This window comes from Eleginops maclovinus, chromosome 7 (genome assembly GCF_036324505.1).
Source record: "Eleginops maclovinus isolate JMC-PN-2008 ecotype Puerto Natales chromosome 7, JC_Emac_rtc_rv5, whole genome shotgun sequence".
NCBI lineage: Eukaryota > Metazoa > Chordata > Actinopteri > Perciformes > Eleginopidae > Eleginops > Eleginops maclovinus.
In genome coordinates this window covers 8,218,052-8,237,460 of record NC_086355.1, presented here as the reverse complement: position 1 = coordinate 8,237,460, position 19,409 = coordinate 8,218,052, and the positions used below count along the sequence as shown (strand labels likewise).

At 40.1% G+C, this 19,409-nt stretch overlaps 1 protein-coding gene across 3 annotated transcripts in view; it reads left to right on the top strand.

Moving 5' to 3' along the window:
• fgf14 (fibroblast growth factor 14) overlaps positions 1-19,409 on the top strand; it is an 87,451-nt gene that overhangs the window by 36,063 nt on the left and 31,979 nt on the right. The gene's annotated exons all lie outside the window — the stretch shown is intronic.

Sequence of the window (19,409 nt, the reverse complement as noted above, 5' to 3'; positions counted from 1 at the left end):
CATTCGCTGACAGAAAGCGGCGCCCCTGAATGTCTCCGACAGACTCCGAGTCCGCAGCAGATGATTCACTGATGCTGCATTACCAGTGGCTAGGTTCACTGTGTGTTCGGGAAGAGGTCCCTCTGTCATGCAAAAAACGTAAAATAACCATTAACCTTTTTTCGCTGTCATCATGACCAACAGAGAACAGATGGTGTTGTCAGAAGATCCTGTAGCAGTGATATATTTTTAATGTTCTGTAAGTGCTGAGTCTGAGAGGAGGGAAGGAAATATTGAAGCTGCCACTGGTTTGACAAGTAGACTTTGATCCTTATGGTGATCCTTTTACTTTTGACATGCCCAGTGGAAGTAAAGGTGCCACCAAACTGCGGACGGCTATCCGAGTTTAATACAACTGATCTTAGCTGTCCGCTGGACCTGGAGGCGTGTTAGTGTCCGCAACTGACACCTAGCCAATGCAGACTTGCCAAAGCTTTGTTTTTTAAAAGAATTGACGACCATAAATGCTTCGTCTTAACCAACACATTGAAAACTGAGAAATTGGATACTGAACCCATGTGTTGGGTGCTTTTTTACATATATTTATTAATTATGTGTTCATCTGTTTGAAAAACACACACATGTCCAATCCAAAAAACAGTAACTGTGATTTATGCCTGCCAAGGACTCAAAACACTGCTAAACACTCCTTGAATTATATCAGGATAAATGCAGTGTTAGCCTAAATGGGATCCTCTTCAAATACAGAGGAGTAATATGTGTAAATATCCGCCTTCCTTTTTTTTGTAATATAATAGTTCATTTCTTGTAGTCAAAAGTTTACTCTTTTATCAGATTAAGGCTGTCGGGAGGAACTAGAAAGATAGCACACACAAACACTCGTACAGCTTACACACACATATTTAAAAATCAGGTAGCTCACCGTAAGTGCTGACTTTTTGTGCATGAATGAACTTTGAGCTAGCTTTTTATTTTTGTTATCTGACATATATTTATTAGCATGGAGCTGGGACTTTGTTCTCAATAAAAGCAATCATCCTGATGTTAACGGATGTGAATCTGGGTTCAGTTTGGTGGGCAGTGTGTTACCCTTGAACACCTGTAATGTGTATTAACAGATTGAGAACATCCTGTTTTCCATTGACACTGTTTATATTTTTACATTAGCACATTGCATGGACATAACAAAGGTCTTATGATAAATTCCAGTAACCTGAGCATCCTTTCTGACCTCAGTCTAACACAGTAAGGAAACATTTCATCTGTGCATGTGAGAACAGGTGAAGGGGCGGCTTCTGGCCTTTGCTTGAGGTGTGTCAGTTATTCTCTTTTAACCTGTGTTTGTGTGTGTGTGCGTGTGTGTGTGTGATTGTGTGTGTGTGTTACAGTAGCACATCGTTAAACATTTAAGAAGCGCCTGACATATTCATGCCCATCTGTTGTTTAGAGTCAACACAAGGCAGTGCTTCAGAGAGACAGGAGGTGTCAGACCACAACGGATTTGTACTACACTGAAGGTCCACACAAAGTCACTTCTATTTATTGGGGTTTTAGATTCATATCTTCCCTTTCGTTGTATGTTGACGTCAACAAGCACCCTGAAACTTTTCAAACAGTTTCTAGAGAACATGTACTTTGCCGGGTTTTTTACTTAACTTGTTACTAGTAAAGCTCACAAATTCATGGGGCACCCAAATGTGTTGTCACTCTTGGAGACTTATTAGGGTGTACACAAACATTGCTTGATAATTGTATTAAAGCATTTTGTAATTTGGATTTCTATTTCCTCTTTCCTCTGAGCTTGTGGTCCACACACACAGTTTATTATGTAGCAGAGTGTGTAGCTGTGTTAGTTTGGAGTGTGTGATTGAGAGATGAGGTTTATGCATATCAGGGTTGAGTATCTGTAGATGTTATAAAGCACTGAGTGGCATTTGTGTGCGCAATGGCAAAACCCACTTACAGCATAATAGGAAAACAGTTGGATGAAGCTATAAGCAGGTTGATCTGGAGAGTATTGTCAATATATGGGTCAAAACCAGATCCTTCAAAGCTCCCCGCTTCACTTTACCCCTTCTGTCTTTTGTACTATGCCTGTAATTTCACAGTCTGAGTGTGTGTGCCTGCATGTTGAAGCACCTTGTAAACACTGCCACATTTCACTTTTTTATTCATCTTATCTGTATTTAATAAAACAGATTAACTCATTCTTATTATTAAGGCTATCCAGTTCTCACATCTTTTCTTGGTTCCACTCCTTTACCATTGATGTCACAGCAGTATTCACCCCTCCCTTCTTTCCCAACCCCCATGGTGAGAGCTGAGTGTCCTATGGGTGTCACAGCTTAATCGATGTGTAGTCAGAGTGACTGATAAAGGGCACTGCTGCTACGGCTGACTGATCTCCTGAACTCATCAATCAGTACAAAAGTCTCTCTGCCCAATCGGATAGCTTGGTACACGTTTGCATACAGACTAGTTATCGTGAAGACTAATCGCTTTGCTTACTGGTTCTTCTACTTTTAGGTAATAAAAAGAGCTGTTTCAGATTCACTTTGGTGGTTTAAAAATTGACCACTTTATTGTAACACAACCACCTGTTGCCTCCTGGCCCTCCTGGCCCTCCTGGCCCTCCTGGCCCTCCTGGCCCTCCTGGCCCTCCTGGCCGTCCTGTAACATGAAATTGTTATCCTCTTATTAAGGGCCGTCAAACTGTGGCATATTTAGATTGCTTTCATTACGTCACAAACTAAAAGTTAGCTTATTATACATTAGTACAAACTCCGACAGCAGTAGCAAAACTTACTCTGAACTCTGAAGCTAACTATAAACATGTAAATATGACATGACATAGTGTTTTCTGGCCACTTTAGCTTTACATTTTTAATGTTCTTGACATATAGGATGAGACGCATACATTCCTAGCTGAAATGCTGTGCTTATACATCTGTGTATTTGTAATTGTCTGTAGTTGTATTACTTCTGAAGAAGACAAAGTGGAACCAAGCCCTTTTGCAGCGGTGCAACATGAGTCTTTTATTCAGATTACATTGCATGTAATGTATAGGAGTAAATGTGTGCATGTGTGTTGATGAGAGGCATTGTGAAGATCTTTGCCCTGCTTTGCATAAAAAGAGCAATCCATTTACTATTTTGTGTTTGCTAAAGAAAGCGCTCTGAAAAAAGCACATAGCGGTGTACAGCGTTGGTGCTGTCCGTGGTGCTGAACTTCACTCAGCAAATTGTGCTAATATGCAATCTTAATTTTTAATGCTAGGTTTTTCCAGTTCATACCTAAATGTTCCTTGGATCCATGGCAGACTTTTACTTTGTCCTTCATGTGAAGATTGCAAGATCGTAAAAGGCTAAACATTTCTTTCAGTGCATTATTTATACATTTTAGGGTTTACGAGTTCGAGTCTGTGGCTTTGTCATGTTATATTCCCATCAAAAGCCTCCTGTATCCTCAGATACATTCCCTCAAAGTATCTGACAGTGAAGAAGGAGACATAGAGAGATGTTGCTTTGTTTAGTTGTCATTAACCAAACCTGTCTTGATTACCATTTGAAATCAGCAGCTCCATGCTTCATTACGCCCCTCAGTCTGTGCCCAACCAAAGAGACGGCTTGAAGGCCAGTTATCACCGCTATCACATGCTACTCTGTGTTGGCTTTATTCCTACAAAGGCTCCAAATTCAGAGAAATCTATGGTCTACAGTAGACGTAACTTTAAAGTTAAAGAAGCATTCTCTTCTTTTGATACTCCTTCACTTCTCAAAAAATCATCAGTTTAATGCTAAACTGTTAAATAAAGCTGTGAAAAAAACATGCAGTATAAAACGTGCAGTAAGACAGAGGGACACCGTGATGAGAATGGTCACATATTGTAATACTTAACATGCTAATACATTTAGCTCTCCTGTTACGTAAACTAGAGTGCTTCAGCTGGATTTGTGTACCTTTTGCTATTTGTCTACAATTATAATCAATATATCATAGCTAGTGTGTATCATCACTTGGATAGCGATAAAGAGAAGGATACTGATTAAGGGATAGAGACAGAGAGCACCCTGGGAGAGTACATCATGAGTGGGAGGTATGCAAGCCTCTTGGGAGCTTGCCTTCAGGTTAAGTGCGGCTCTTGGAGAAGCTGGAGAGGCTCTTTATTCACTTAATTACAGCATAGCACAAAGTCTTTGATTAAAGACTTTCCTATTGAATTCAAGGTGGCGTTAACAATTCACGAGTATGTACAACTGCGCTGCAGCTTAGCACAGAACATGTGGTTCTGTGTGTCTTTAACAATGCTTCATTTAGTCCTCTTAGGCGCAATAAGCGTTGTAAGGAGCCCTGATGTGTTTGGCAAAGTATCGTATTTAGAAAGTTCTCTGTTTTCAGCAACTCCAGGTGCTGATGGGGTGTTTGTCAATAAAGCTGTTCTCAGGTGGACGACGTATGGAGTTGGATATACTGTAGGATGATCATATATCACAGGTGCGGTCTTGGCTAAGTGCCCTCCACCAGCACCATTTGCCCCTATAAACTCATTTTCTTTGCTCTGATTTTTTTGTTTGTTTTGCATTTCAAGGGTTGACTGATTAGATTAAAGCGGCCCTGTTATCCTTTATAGAGTTTTCCCTTTCCTGTAGTGTGTCATATAGGTTTTTGTGCATGTAAATGGTCTGCAAAGGCTAAAAACTGAAAGTTCTTTCTCACAAAATACGTCATCTTTAAGTCCAAAAAATAATCTATTGATGTTGAGGTTATTGCTCTTTTCTATATGCCAGAGCTTCACTAATATTAAAGTGGTAGGTGGAACACAAGAAAACTTCACTTATACCTGTGGCAGGAGTTATTGGTTTAATTAGATTGATTAAGAATTGGTTGCTATTACTTAATCACTTACTAACATCTCTGTTTTACATAGTTATTGACATGATAAGCTATTAGTTAAATGTCCCATGTGTGTGTTTGAGTGGCTATACTCCTTAATGTAATTAAAGATCTGCTCCCAATTTGCTTATCAGCGAACATGTTTGTTTGTTTGTGTTAGGAAGGGGATGTTTGAATCTATTGATTGTAGTGTAAGGGTGCTGTTATCGCTGTTTTACATGTGTTCCCAACATGTAAAATCCTAGATAAACACAGATCCAAGAGTGTCAGCATCTCCATTTGTTCTACTTCTTCAACTTGAACTTTATTGTAAACCCAAAAAGTCATCAGTCGATTTGAGTTCAGTATGAATCATTAGATTGATTATCTAGCTTCCTCTCAAAGTAGGCTGTTTTTTAATTGAGGAAGTTTATTATATATGACGCGAGGATATTTTAAAACGGATAGCAACATTTTGAAAGCCAAGGCTAGCTCTCAAAGCCCCGATTCTGTCTCGGTGATTTACACCACTGTGTACTGTAGGCCTTCTAGAGGCTTTTAACACAATGCACTGGTTCTCCATGGAGGCTGTATACATGATGAATTACCTGCTGGTTATGAGATAACACACGTCAAAGTGTTGCTGTCATACTCTCACAATGCCTGCACAGCAGACGCACACAGAAAACAATGGCGGGCGTTTTTATCACTCTAAAAGGAGAATAAGTGATGACAGGGCGGGGTGGCAATATTGCAGCATGTGCTGAATTAAAGAAAACAGAGGTGTTTATTTAAAATATACGAGTCAGTGTCAGTGACTGGAAGAAGAGAGACCCACTAATTATCCAGGGCAACCTGAACTGAGAGTGGTAATGCATCAAAAAGCTGAACACAAGCCTATTACCACATGTTATCATATAGAATATTTTACCCCTTATGTAAATCCACCCCCCTCTCGTTTTCATCCACTTTACATGAGCACCTCTCACACATAAAACATTCTCATCTTCACTCTGACCTCGTAAAGGTGTATTTTCCTGCTTTGTGGATGAGTGACCCCTCTTAGATCAACATATATTGGAATGCTACTTTTTGCCTCGCAGCGCTTTTAAAATGAAGGAGCAAAAAAAAAGGGGTGGGGGGGGGGTGTGGGGGTGAGGGTGGGTGGTTTTAGCGGACAAACTACGGGATGCACAGTCCTCCATGGTGCCCTATAGTGCGCTCTCAATGACAGGTTTTTCCCCCTGTCCACCTCCAGACTCATCACCTTGGAGCACGGAGGGCGATGAATATTCAACAAAGTGTCCGCTGCGTATTACTATGCAGCAAAGATCAATGTGTGCCCTCTGCATGTGAACACACTCTAATCGCTCTGTTACTGTACCAGCCTGTGTGTTGGACAGTAAAGGCCAGAGCAGTGAACCTTTGCCAGCACTGCTCACTGGTACTGTCCTGTATGAATTATATAAAAAAGTCTGGAGATGATGAGTGACACACGAGTGCTACACACAAAGTAAGCATGTTTTTTTTTTTAGAGCTCGTAGAAACATTTTATCTCTGCTGTGGATGCTCAGGAACCCGCTGCACTAGCTGTTTGGCTTTGTTTCTAAGTAGCTGTGCCGCTTTCTGTTCACACTGCTCATAAAAACAATGCTCTCCATGGATAAGCTGAAAATGAAACATTTGGACAGCTCCGGAGTGAAACGACTCCCCCTCTGCTCCTGCCAAATAAATATTGAGTTTATGAGTTTGTACTCGTTCTCTAATTGGCAGCAGACTTTGACTGTGTAGAACAAATAATTTAATTCCAATTTGGGATCCCTCCAATCATTTACTTTCAACTCCGGAAATAAAAGAACATAACAGGCCTTATACTGCATATTGTTATCGCTGTGGTAATTGCTATTCAATATGGCATACAGTATGTTGAGATCCAATGCAAATAAACAGTTATCAATGGTCCCAGAGTCATTGTATTTACACATAGATTCCCCAACATGGGTTTGTGTGGCTCTTCCAACACGTTGTTTCCCTGACCTGTTTAACATGGGTAAACAGCACTGTGTTTAATCTGCTAATGCTGCTAGGTTGACTTATCCTGATGAAGTCAAAGCTAGGGCTCGTATTGAGTGTCTGCCGTGCTGAAGAGCTGAACTCAGCCCCTTACTCATTCCAACCCGTAGGGAGAGTGCTCATAATAAAATAGTTTTATTGGGAATACTCTACATCGAGTGCAGTGGGAGGAGTGAGTAGGTGGGTGCTGTGTGAGTCGTGGTGGTGGAAGGAATTGGAAAAGCCAGATTTTGGAGCTGGTAGTTTGTGTTGTCTGACTGTGGTCGATGTTAGATTTGTCAATAAAAGATGTAGTACAAGTTCAGTTAGAAGGCGATTCATGTAGAGAAGGATCATGTTGTGGTGTGTATGGGAGGTCTGGATGTGGGTGGACACTGTGTGTGTGTCCCTGCTGTGCATATTGGCTTGTGTACACACATGCATATGTGTGGGAGCAGGAGGCGGACCAATATGTGTTCTGCACACCAAATGATTCAGCACTTCATGGACAAGATTCATGTTTTATGAGTATGGGCTCCCATAAATTACATGGCCTGGCTATTCTGCTGCTGCGGCACAGCGCCATCCTCTCTCTCTCCCTCCTTCTCACTATTTTTCCTCAATCATTCTCATACTCCATCATTTTTCACTCACACTCTTTCACATTGTTCTCCTGTTGCCGCCTCTGTTGCTTTTTTCTAGCAGACTAGATGTCATCAAAATGTATGGTGTCTGTGTATTATATGACGAAGTATGCCTGTATGTAAATGTTGTCAGTAAACAATCAGCCTCAGTTAAAGTACCTAAAGATGTTAACTGGCTATCCCACTCGTGTGGGTACACTGTGAGTCGTGCAAACTTGACTCAGTGTGTTTACCTGTGCGCCATGTGTAGGCATGTGACCGGCCACATAACTTACTGGAGTGTACTTTAGGGAGCTTCCTGTGTGTTACTTAGCAACAGTGTGCTCGCAATGCGGAGTCTGTTTTAGTTTACTTAAGGAGCGTTGTATCTTGCAAAATGTGTGTTTCAGTGCGCATACGATTAAAGTAAAAGACCAAAACACAGTGTCAGAGGGAGAGACTTCACTTACCGTATATGGGGGGGGGGTTCAACAGATGTGTTGAGCTGATGAATTCAGGAAAGAGGGTTCTCCTGTTTCTGTAATTGAAAGGAAACCTGTTCTCTGTCCCCAGCATCTTCGTTAACAACATTTGAATCAAATCAGATATTTGATGCATAAAGTAGAATAGCACTGCTGTTGGTTAGGTTCATAGGACAGGTCTGGACTTTCCTGCTGCAGTTTATTCACGCTCATGTGTGTGCTGTTAGTGTCACAACACGTCAAGTATTTCCCATGAATTCTGAACATATTTATCGATTATCAAGGACAAAAGCTGGTGTTTTGTTTTCTTTCTACAGTAGCTTCAAGTTTTCAAAAGAAGTATCTCAATCTATCGGACAGACTTCCATGGAGTTTGATGATCATTCACAGTCTGCTTGTCACTTTGGACGGAAAATGATCAAGTGTTAAACAATACATTGACGTATTATTAGCATTTAAAGGTGATGTACTGTATGCACGAACAAGTAGCCTATTCACTCATCCATGTAGCAACATTTGCATCTGTTTTTACTCGTGTTTTAGGCCTCATGTCAATTGTAAGTGTAATATCTAATGCTGAATTAGGTTATCATTCTGCGTTTTTGTCACGGTAAGCAATGTAGTTTGAGTAATATTGCATGGAGTAGTTTTTTTTAATTGTTTATTGAAACAAATATTGATTAATGCAGCTTTATGGCTAGTTTGTAGGCAAATTTATCTGGCTTATTGCCGCTATAAAGTGCAGTGAGGACAGCAGGCTGTTATATTGATGCATGTATGCTAATGGTTGCGATTGATAATGCACAAAGTAACTATATGTTTGCTATTAGCCTGTCGAGTGATAAAACTCTGACATCTCTTTAAGACAAATGAGTTAAACCAATCCAATTCAAGCACATCGATAAGAGCACATTTCCCTGAGCAGAAATTGACCGGGTGTCCGGGGGTCTGATGGAGGGGGCAATGCGTGTGTTAATGTGCCTGCATGTGCGTAACAGCTTGTGTGGGTGCAGACATTCGTGTGTACCTGAACATCACAGGCTTCTTTCTTATCCCGCCAGCTCCCCTTTGTTTGGGAATGCGTCTATTTTTAGAGCCGTGTCCAAAGGTCAAATCCTCTATTGGCCGGAAAAACACTGAAACAATGGTTTAACAGAAAAACATGCATCCTCCGGGAACTGCACAACACTTTGTCTCAGTCACCTGCTGCATGCTTTGCTGTGCTTCACCCTAACAACACTTTACTGTGATCACTGTGTGGGGTTTTCTTGAGCGGTGGTTTAGCCAGAAAAACATGCTTTTTAAAATTTGAATAATGAAGATTTAATCATGCCTAAATACACAAAATAATAAAGTGGGATTCTATAGTTTCTGGATAATCTTTATACAAAACCCTGTGTCCTGAAATCCAGGTTTGTTATGTTGTTATGGTGGTACATGTATTAAACATTCATAGAAGCTCCTAAAACTACTGCTGCACCTTCATTCCACGTCTATGTCCATCTATTGTCCATATTTTGTTAAAGACGCAATACAGTACAAATGGGACTTCCCTATCAGTACCAATTACTGTGTAAAAGTCCTAAACCAAGATTTAACTCGAGCAAAAGTGCAGTACAGCAAAGTTAGAAAATATCACAAGCTAAATAAGTAGCGAAATGGAAATACTCAAAATTGTACAGTCCTTGAGTAAATATACCAAGTAACGCTCCCTCACTGTTGAAGAATATTGCCTTATGCTTCAGGATTAATTTATTTTCATTTTCCTCACAGAGAACATTTGTTATAATTAGAATCTGCTTTACTTCTACCCAAAGTTGTATAATGAAGTTTGATACCCAAAAACAAATGTGTGGTGTTCTATAACTTTAGGCCGATGTAGCTAGCCATCAGACGAGGTCAGACACGTGTAGATCTTTATCACCATCAGGATCATCATCATCTGCTGTCCTCTCTTCTGCCAAAACCTCGATCTTATGTATCCCGAAGCTCAGGATAAAAACACGTTCCTGTTCTTCGTCCTCATCCACCTCCTCTGTCAGTAGGCGTGATGGAGGAGGTGAGTGAGTTTCAATGGTACAGCGAACGCATCGTTGTCTACATTGCAGGCTTTGTCCTGCCAATTTTTGTCCCTGTCCAACGTTCTGTTTCATGTTGAAGAAAAACATCTTAACTCTTTTTCGCATGAAGTTTAAGCAATTTTCCTTTTCTGTTTAAGCATTGTTTCGCCCAGTCATAAAGTCCTGGGTTCTGGCATCTCACTTACACACCAGCTAATTATAGTCCACTGTAATTACAAATGTGTCATTTCTCATTAGGCCCTAACAGCAGACATGCAAATGAAACACTCTATTTGACAGTGGGGTTTTTTATCTTTTCCTCAACTCGCAGTTTGACACGGAGTATAAAAACAGTTTAAAGGTGCTACATTTTTATAAACCCTACATATCCATCCTTATTATTTAATTATCCTGATTTTAACTTGTAGAAAATAGCCAAATAATTTTAAAAAATGAACTCTATGAGGTGTAAACAAGTGTCCTTAAAAGTGAAATGATCTAAACAAGTGTAATTCTGTCTGATTTTGTGTTGACCTGGTGCAGTGTTAGGGTCAGCGATTGATCGGTAAAGGGTAATGTCTGCTTTATCACACAAACAAAATGGTATCTGTGTTCATCTGGCCGCTTCACTTCACAGTAACAGTGACAGCGGGATCCTATGGCACTGCACCACTGACCGCTATTGGAAACTGTGTGTCCTAAGGCTCTGATCTATATGTGCCTACATTGCATGACATATGGAAATGGAAACAAATGCCTCTTTCCTTTTAATCCTACTTTTCATTTCTGACATCATTTGTATTCTACTCCTCTATCTCTCCATCTATTTCATATTAGAGTAGTTTACAGTGCATGTGATCAGTGTAAACCATTGTGTACATGTTTTGTTAAATACCAGTTGACAAAATGGATCAATCAGTGTTTCACAGCACAGGGAAAGCCACAATCACATTATGGCTTATCACTACTGACTCTAATATTAGTTGCAGCCGCACTTCCTCTAGATAGGTCAAATCTCCACACAGAGTTCACCACTACTCTCATCATGTTGTCACAACCTCTAAGAGTTAATTCATTGATTGATAGATGGATTGCTGACTTGATACTGATTGAGAGTTGGACACAAGGGCATGTCAATATCAGAGACACAGACTCAGGGATGTAACCTGTGTCTTTAAACAAGAGTTGCTTGTTTTTCTTGTAAAGGGTTCCAGTTAAAATGCTTGAGTGCTTTGAAAGCATGTTATCTTAAAGCAGTGGAAGATACACTATTTAGATATGTGCTTACAACCTGGACAATGAACTGAAATGTGACTGTTACTTTCCCAGAAATCTTCCCTTTTTGCTAAATTAACTCGATCTTTTCAAACCTTGTGCTTCTCCCTTGTCATAGAAGTTGGCAGGGTTACACTTTAGTGGGAGATTTTAAAGATTATTGTCAAAAGGAAACTTTAAAATAGAGCTACAGAAATATTCTCTGTGCAGACCACTTTGTGTCTCCTTCATTAACAGTGTGATCCTGCAGCAGTGTCCTGCTGAGCTCTGTACTGCTCTCTAGTGGCTGAAAGGTGGTAAAGCAATAAGTTAAAGCAATATAAGCATGAAAGGATGCCTATATAAAGGAGAAAAAACACCAAACAGGGGCTGCATTATACATTTTGTATTTAAAAATGCAGCAAGGTTGGTAAAACAGATTATATGGATCGGCCTGTGTAAAGTATGCTGCACCAAAACCGATTAGAAAACTAGATCATTGATAACCAAGTGCGTTTCTTCATTATATTTACAGCTAGAAAGACCTGAGTATATTACATATAAACATATTTGAATGAATATCTATACTGTGTTCAACATATCATTGAGCTTCTGCTTTTTGTAAATGTTATAAGTAGCTATACTGTGGGTGGTGTTATTGGCTCTACATTTATGTGAATAGTGATTATCGTGAACTTGTGGAGCCAAAATGTTTTGAGTTGGCAAGTCATGTCTTTTTTGCAGCTTTTTATTATTGCCTGTCAAAATGTCTCTAAATTCCAAAGAGGGAAAGGGAGTTAATGTGACGGAGCTGGCAAGTGCTAATTATCTGTAAGAATGAACTTAAGAAAACACATTATATTCCATTTTACCTTCAAGCCAGCTGCTCATAAGGATTATTCTAGTAGTTATAATATAATTGAACTTATTCAAATTTTTACATGACCACAACGTTATAGCAGGGTACCCGGGAGTGCTGTAAGATGCCTGCGATCTTTTAATGTGTTCCGTATGAATATACATCATAGTTTATTGCATTAATTGTATTTTTTGTAATGTACCCTAAACATATTTAATGGATATTGCTTTACAAATATTAAGAAAAAGGTGTCTGCAATGTTGGTTTGCAGCTGACACATTAAACTTTTTATTCACCACATGGATTTTCTTAACTTCAAAGTCAAAAAGCCATGTTATTATTCCCTTTTTTTCAGAAAATACACACCCAAGGCCGAAATATAGGTGATTGATGATTTTGAATAAACTTTGCAAGGCATGGATTAAAGCGTAATCCTGAAATAGTAGGACCAGGTGACTAATCAGAACAGCATTCTATTTAAATACAAATTCACCTGACTGGTAAATAAGATAATACCTGAAATTAAAAAGTTTAAAAAAAAGAAATTCTAACAGATTTTTAAATGTAAACTAATAAAAGAAATTGACTCTTAAATAATCACAGTTTTTTTTATTTGTATTTCGGACTATTCATATCAGGGGTCAAATTCACAGACTATGATGCCACTGTGGTGCCCATCCAATAACACGTAAGAGTGGACCCTCGGATACAGTGTGTGAAGTGTTTGATGTATTCAGAGCTTTGGTAACATTTGATCTGTGACGGCGTTAATGGCTGTCTGAGTGTGTGGTAATGTCTGCCGGTTAATGACCACTGTCATACAGGAGTATTAACCCCGTCACTTCAGACTAATCACTGCACTCCTTGTCCCCGTCACCTCCATTACTGTAGCTCACAGTCACTCACCACACACACACACGTTACCTCTGTTGTGGCAGGGTTTCATCTGTTTTTCTCACTTCATTCTGAGGGCCAAGAAGGTTCACAGTGGCCAAAGTTATGGCGCTAATCGTCATTAGCTGGGGCTGCACTTATAGACACCATTAGTCTTTCATTGTCTCATTGAGATAACTTTATTACGGTTCTCAATCAGAAGTGGCTGAGGTCCCTCTCACACACTGTCTCCTGTGAGATCTATGGAGCATATCATATGAGTCCATCTTAATAGACCCCTATAAGGAATCATTAAAACGGGAGCGAAATGAAACACACTTACTAGACATAATATTTTATGGAGATATCATTTTTTATTGTTATGGTCTTATTAACAAGAGGACAGGCATTGTGTTTATACAGTAAGTCATGTGGAAAGCATGATCATGGAGTACATTTTTCCAACAATAGTAGTTCATGCAGTTCATTATTTTTAAACATGAATCAAATATACTCCTTAATGTACTGTGATAAATATAAAGAATACTAAAAAGAGATGGAAAAAATCAAACATTGCAGCTTTAAGTCGCTCTTTGCTCATCATGATTGTCTCTCAGCTGTGTGGTTGCTTTTTGTGTCTTTGTAGTTGTTGTAGTTAATCTTGAACTAACACATATTGTATTACATGCACTGAAATCACCCTCATTATCATATCACTGTTGTTTTTGTTTCAGGACTCAGAAACAAACAACAAAAGTATCCAAACATCCAGTATGAAAGGAGCCCGATCTTGAGAATACTTGTGTTTTATCAGACATTATTAAGAAGTAGCTGTAGAGTTCAGAGCTTAAAGAAGTAGTTTCCCATTTTGTAAGATTTCCTTTTTTCCTTTTTACCTAAGGTTTGATTTAAAGATTGGGTTAACTTTAAACAATAAGGGGTTTAAAGGGATACGTCTGTGTAGGTTTGTGGTGTAGTGTCGGTAAAGCAGACAGGTTTGGGGACCAAGGATAGAGGCTACTCTGTTGTTTTTTTTAACTGGAACTGCTGACCTTCAACAAGACCATTGTCTAAAAATAGTCTTCATTTTGAATGTAACCTGGGTTGTATCATTGTTTTCTAACTTATATTGCAGACACAACATTCAAAGTGGTTTTCACTGACCTGGTTTCCCCAATATCACATCTCTGAAATGGCCTGACCCGACCATCATCCTCATTACCATTCCATTAAGCCTTCCAGCTCCAAAATACACCCGGGTCCTTCACCTACATCAGGATGGTTTTAATATTGATGTGCTAACCCACACACCCTATGCATTTTCAAGTGGGCACACACATTGTTTTTGCTTACCTACACACCCATGCACCCACATTTGCCCACCTTGTAATAAACAATAATGTCAACACACACACACACACACACACACACACACACACACACACACACACACACACACACACACACACACACACACACACACACACACACACACACACACACACACACACACACACACACACACATTTGGTGTCAGCCTTCAGCTCGGGATGCAGGCCTTGCCAGAGGAGTTTGAACTAATTGATATTCTCCCAAACTGCCCAGGGCTTCTCCAAGGAACCTCGCTCTGCAGTGCTGCTGACAAAGCACATTCCTTCACTGCTGCAGACTTAAAATAGGATCAAAGGATGTAGCAGTGTGTGTGTATGTGTGTCTGTGTGTCTGTGTGTGTGTGAGAGAGAGACAGATAGAAAGAGAGCGAGAGCGAGAGAGGAGAGGAGATGTGTGTGACCAGCATATTGATTCCTTAGAGAACTGTGACACTCTTATTCTGCCTCTGCATCACTCTCTTTATAGTTGTCACACTTAAGTGTCCTTAAAAAACCTTCAGTGTGCTTTATCCTAAATTATGCACCATACAACTAGGTTGCTTGCGATTTGGGCTTTTTTCACGGTCATTAATTGATTGTGAGGGGCTACAGGGCTGTGTTTAATCACTGGCACTCACCCAGTTGCTTCCCTCCTATTGCTGCTATCAGGTTTTATTTAAATGTGTTGAAGCCTGAGTGAATGGCAATAAAGCCTACAGCCACAAATATATATTATTTTTACCTGAAGGATCTTTCTTTTTACAGTGATACTTACCAAGACGACCTAATTATGTTGCTCCATTGGCCTTATCACCATGAAAACTCACAATTTAATCTCGAGACAAACAAATAAAAGAGGACATTTTATGCTTATTTTCAGCTTCGTATATGTATTCTGTGCCTCTACTGTGTCTACCTCTTCTTTTCACCCTCTGTCTGAAACCAGGACACAGTCTGCTCTGATTGGTTAGCTGGCCTGCTCTGCAACTTCTTAGAGAGGTCCCACCTCTTACCCTATCCTGTACCATATGTTGTAGCGCTAGCCAATAGAAGTGTTCGATAGTGATGTCACTTTGTTATGGATGTACAAGGGGGTCCAATGGAGGCATTTCAGGTAGAGGAGGGTGGGTGGGAGAGAAATTCCCTCTAGGGGGAACTTTGAACACCCCAAATTGCATAAAAGGACGTCAAAATCACACTACTTTTCCCATGTGATTGTCACCTGCAGGAACACAGGCCAGGTATAGCTTTGCTTTTAGTTTTATTTGTAGTTCAGCAACAAAAGTGTTAACTACAGTACGTTTTTTTCAATCCCGGAGTAAACTATTTGTGAGTGCAGCTCACGGTTTGACGCCACTGTGTTTCATTAAATTCTCCGTCAGTGGGCTCCACACCTCAGGCTCCCTCTAATCTCCTCCCTAGAGAGATGGTGCAGCACTCCCTCACCTGCACAACAGAGAGACGCATCGTAATGCGGCTATACATATTCTCTGGTGGCATATTTAGTACACCTGGTGGAGATAATGTGATGTACATTTCAAAGATGTGATGATGCTCTGCATGATACGATGAACCAGCGCTATGAAGATCTATGAGCAGAGCCTTAGTGCACCCGCTCCGCCACTCGTTGGGAGCTAAATCTCTCCAGGGTTGTTTTCTATCCTTCTCAAATATATTATTCATTGACACTGCATCAGGAGTGGCTTTGTTGGCAGTAAAGCAACACTAAAGAATTGCTTCTCAGTTAATCAATTCAGCTATCTCATTTATTCATTAATGAATGCATTAATGTATTCCTTTACCTGCGTGTTAAAGACTGCAGCAGGAAACAGTCTAAAGGAAACAGCCTCAACTGAGGAGCATTAGTCAGTCATGGAAAGCCCTGGATTTGGAGCTTTTCCACTTTTTAAGTCCAAAATACTGCAGACAGCTCCTTCTTTAGGTAGCTTTAAGCTTGTTAAACTCATTTAATGTCATACCATATAGTACTACTCCATATAGACTGCTTTCCCTTCATTAAAGCTACTCCATGTTTTTGGTTCCCCTATTCCATGAAATGAAGCTTTGTGCACACATGTTTTCCCATATTCAGCTAGCCACATATGGAACCTTCTAAAAAGTATTTGATCTCATCTCGAGTTTTTGGTTCCACTATTAGCGTTTATGGTTATTTTGTATTGAATATATAGTTCCTTTTTTTTCTCTGTATTTCAAATCTTTTCTCTAAGGATACATTTAAGTTTATTAGATTATAATAATGAATCGTTTTTGACACAGTCACTTTTTAATGTACAGATTCAGACATATTGCTCTTCAGGGGTTTGATGTTTAATGATCCCCTGAACTGTCTGGCCATCTCCTTCCTCCAGGGCCTCATCATGCCCTCTTAATTTGTGACCATTTAAGTAAATCTCTCCATTTTCATTCCACCTCACAAGCTTTTGAAGTGCACTCGTCCATCTTAGCGCGCTGATTAGCTCAAACTATTAGACTCATCGTAACAAATGAGAAACATACGCATGCCCTGTTGGACACTCAAGAGCCTGTAAGCTGGCTCTCTAAGCTTTTATAGCTTCGGTAGATGGACTCATAATATTGAATGATTAACCAGCTGAAGCATCAGGAGGAGGAGGAAAAACACGGAAGAAAAGAAATCATAAATCCAAGCAAAAGCATTACTCATCTTAGATTAAATTAGCCCCCTGTCTTTGATAATGCAAAGTAATTTGATTCCAGCAAGTTAAGCCCCTTTTATTTCATCAGCTCTCAGAAGTGCTGAGTCCCACTCACTGTTTTTCCTATCAGACTGGGTGATAAAAGAACATGGCCCTAAGGCAAAGTAATGGCAATTATCAAATGGGTTGTTTATCCCGGTTCCATTGGGTGACATTTGCTTTGCCTCTGCAGCAGGACATCTAACTAACAGTAATGCAATTTCCTTGGAGGAGATTTGATTAAAATGTTCTGTCCTGACGAGGATGGGGCTTCAAAAGTCTGCTTCACATCGTCTTTGCTCAATCTTTGGGTCTCCATGTTTACCATAAAGACTTACTGTGAAGGGCATAATGGTATCTGTTATCTGCTTGATAATAGAGAAGCATAAGCTGGTATGCACATTACTTCCTTTTTCTTCTTTGTGACAGGCTAATGTCTTCCAAATAAGATCCTAAGGCAACATTTAGTCCTCTTTCATTTGCATCTAGTTTCAGACGAAATGTCCAGATGTTTTACTCTAACTTAAAGGAATGAATGAAGTGTCGATGAACAGCTCAGGGCAACTGTCAGTTCCCCCTAACCATGTTAGCTCCTTGGTGGGGCAGTATAAATGGGGCATTAGAAGTCACAGGAAAGGGTTTTGGTTTACAGGGCTTTGGAATGGGTCTGCAATGGAGTCTCATTCGTTCACATGTAGGAGGAAAAAAAATGTAGGTATGTGGGTCCTTGTTTTGCTTCATGAAGAATATTTCACAGGGTTTTGATGTGCTTTTTCACACCCTGAGTTTGTATGTTTGATATTAAAACATTCTCGTGGTTTATACTATATTATCTGGCTCCTATATTTACATTTGCTGTGGTAAGGCTTTTGCATGTGCATGCTGCTGCTATGTGTAGAAAGCTTGTCTTAACCATCATGCATTCAAGCCCATGCTGTGTGACTAAAAAAGGCAAAAGCCAAAACAGGGTGCAAAGCTTCTTATCTCCTCTACTCTCCCTGGATCCAGCCAAATGTGTTTTTTGTTTTGGTCTTTGCCACAGTGCCATATACACAGTATGTTCAGACTAGGATCGGGATTGTTTTAAACTCATTTGCTCTAATAGTTTTTCGTAACGTTAATTAAAAAAATACTTTTGATTGGACAGAAAAGCTGGGCAGGCTCTTATATTATTATCAATTAACTGTTTGTAGAAAACAATAGGCAGACACAGTCTTGTATGATCCTGTTGCTTGCTTATCCTGATAAACCTGCATTATTCCCTAATCTCTTTTTCCCTTTGAGCTGCAACTCTACATTCCAGTGCACCCCCTCTGTATAGCAATAACCGAAGAAGATTGATTATCAATGTGAGTGAAATAGAAACCCTATCCAATGGAGAGGCGTTGCTGTGACGGTGCTTTTCTGCAGGGTCCTGTAGGTGAGGGACCATTGTTGAGCTGACAGTGTCCGCTGCTGGTTGGAGCGTTAACTGCAGTGTCTCTGCAGCAGCGCGGGACCGGAGGCGTCTGTGCACACGCGGGACTTAGAGTCATGTGTGCTTCCATAGCCCGAGCTCGAGGGAGTGGAGTGAGAAGGGGGGTGATGCACCTGACCACTAGTTGACACAAGGTTGATAATAAACAGGCTGGGTCATAAATAGCCCTTATATTGAATTGAATAAGGCATTTAAAGGTAATCTGGGTTTTCATTATATAGGCACTCGTGTTGCCACGTGGGAACGCGTCAATTTAGTTCTGTTTTTTTTACGTTGTTGCCGCATTATAAAATAAATGAGTATAATGACCCCTCTGTGGTTGTGCATCTGCCAGCCAGTTTATCCGTTCTATATTCTTACGTCCTTAAAGCTGGACATCAACAGGTGCTGCAGAAGGAACGGAAAGGGCAGTGCAATAAATCGCTCCACTCCCCTATGAGCCTAAATGTTTAATTACATCCACAAACAGCAGATGGCTCTCTTGAGTTTTAATTTCCGTGCCGGTGATTGAGACTTGGATGATATTCATCCCAAAACACGAAAAAGGATCACATATTTTGTCATTCATTGGCTTTTATTGCGGGGATGCAACATGTCTAATTCATTATTTTAATAGATAAATAATGTGGAAGAGAGCATTCAGTAGATATCCAGCTGCTTGTGGTACACATGAGATATCCTGCAGTCTCTGGTTGTCGTACAAGTAAAGATTACATTGACCGATTTAAGGAAACGTTTTCCTCCATCATTGTGCAGTGCTGAAAATAGTGGC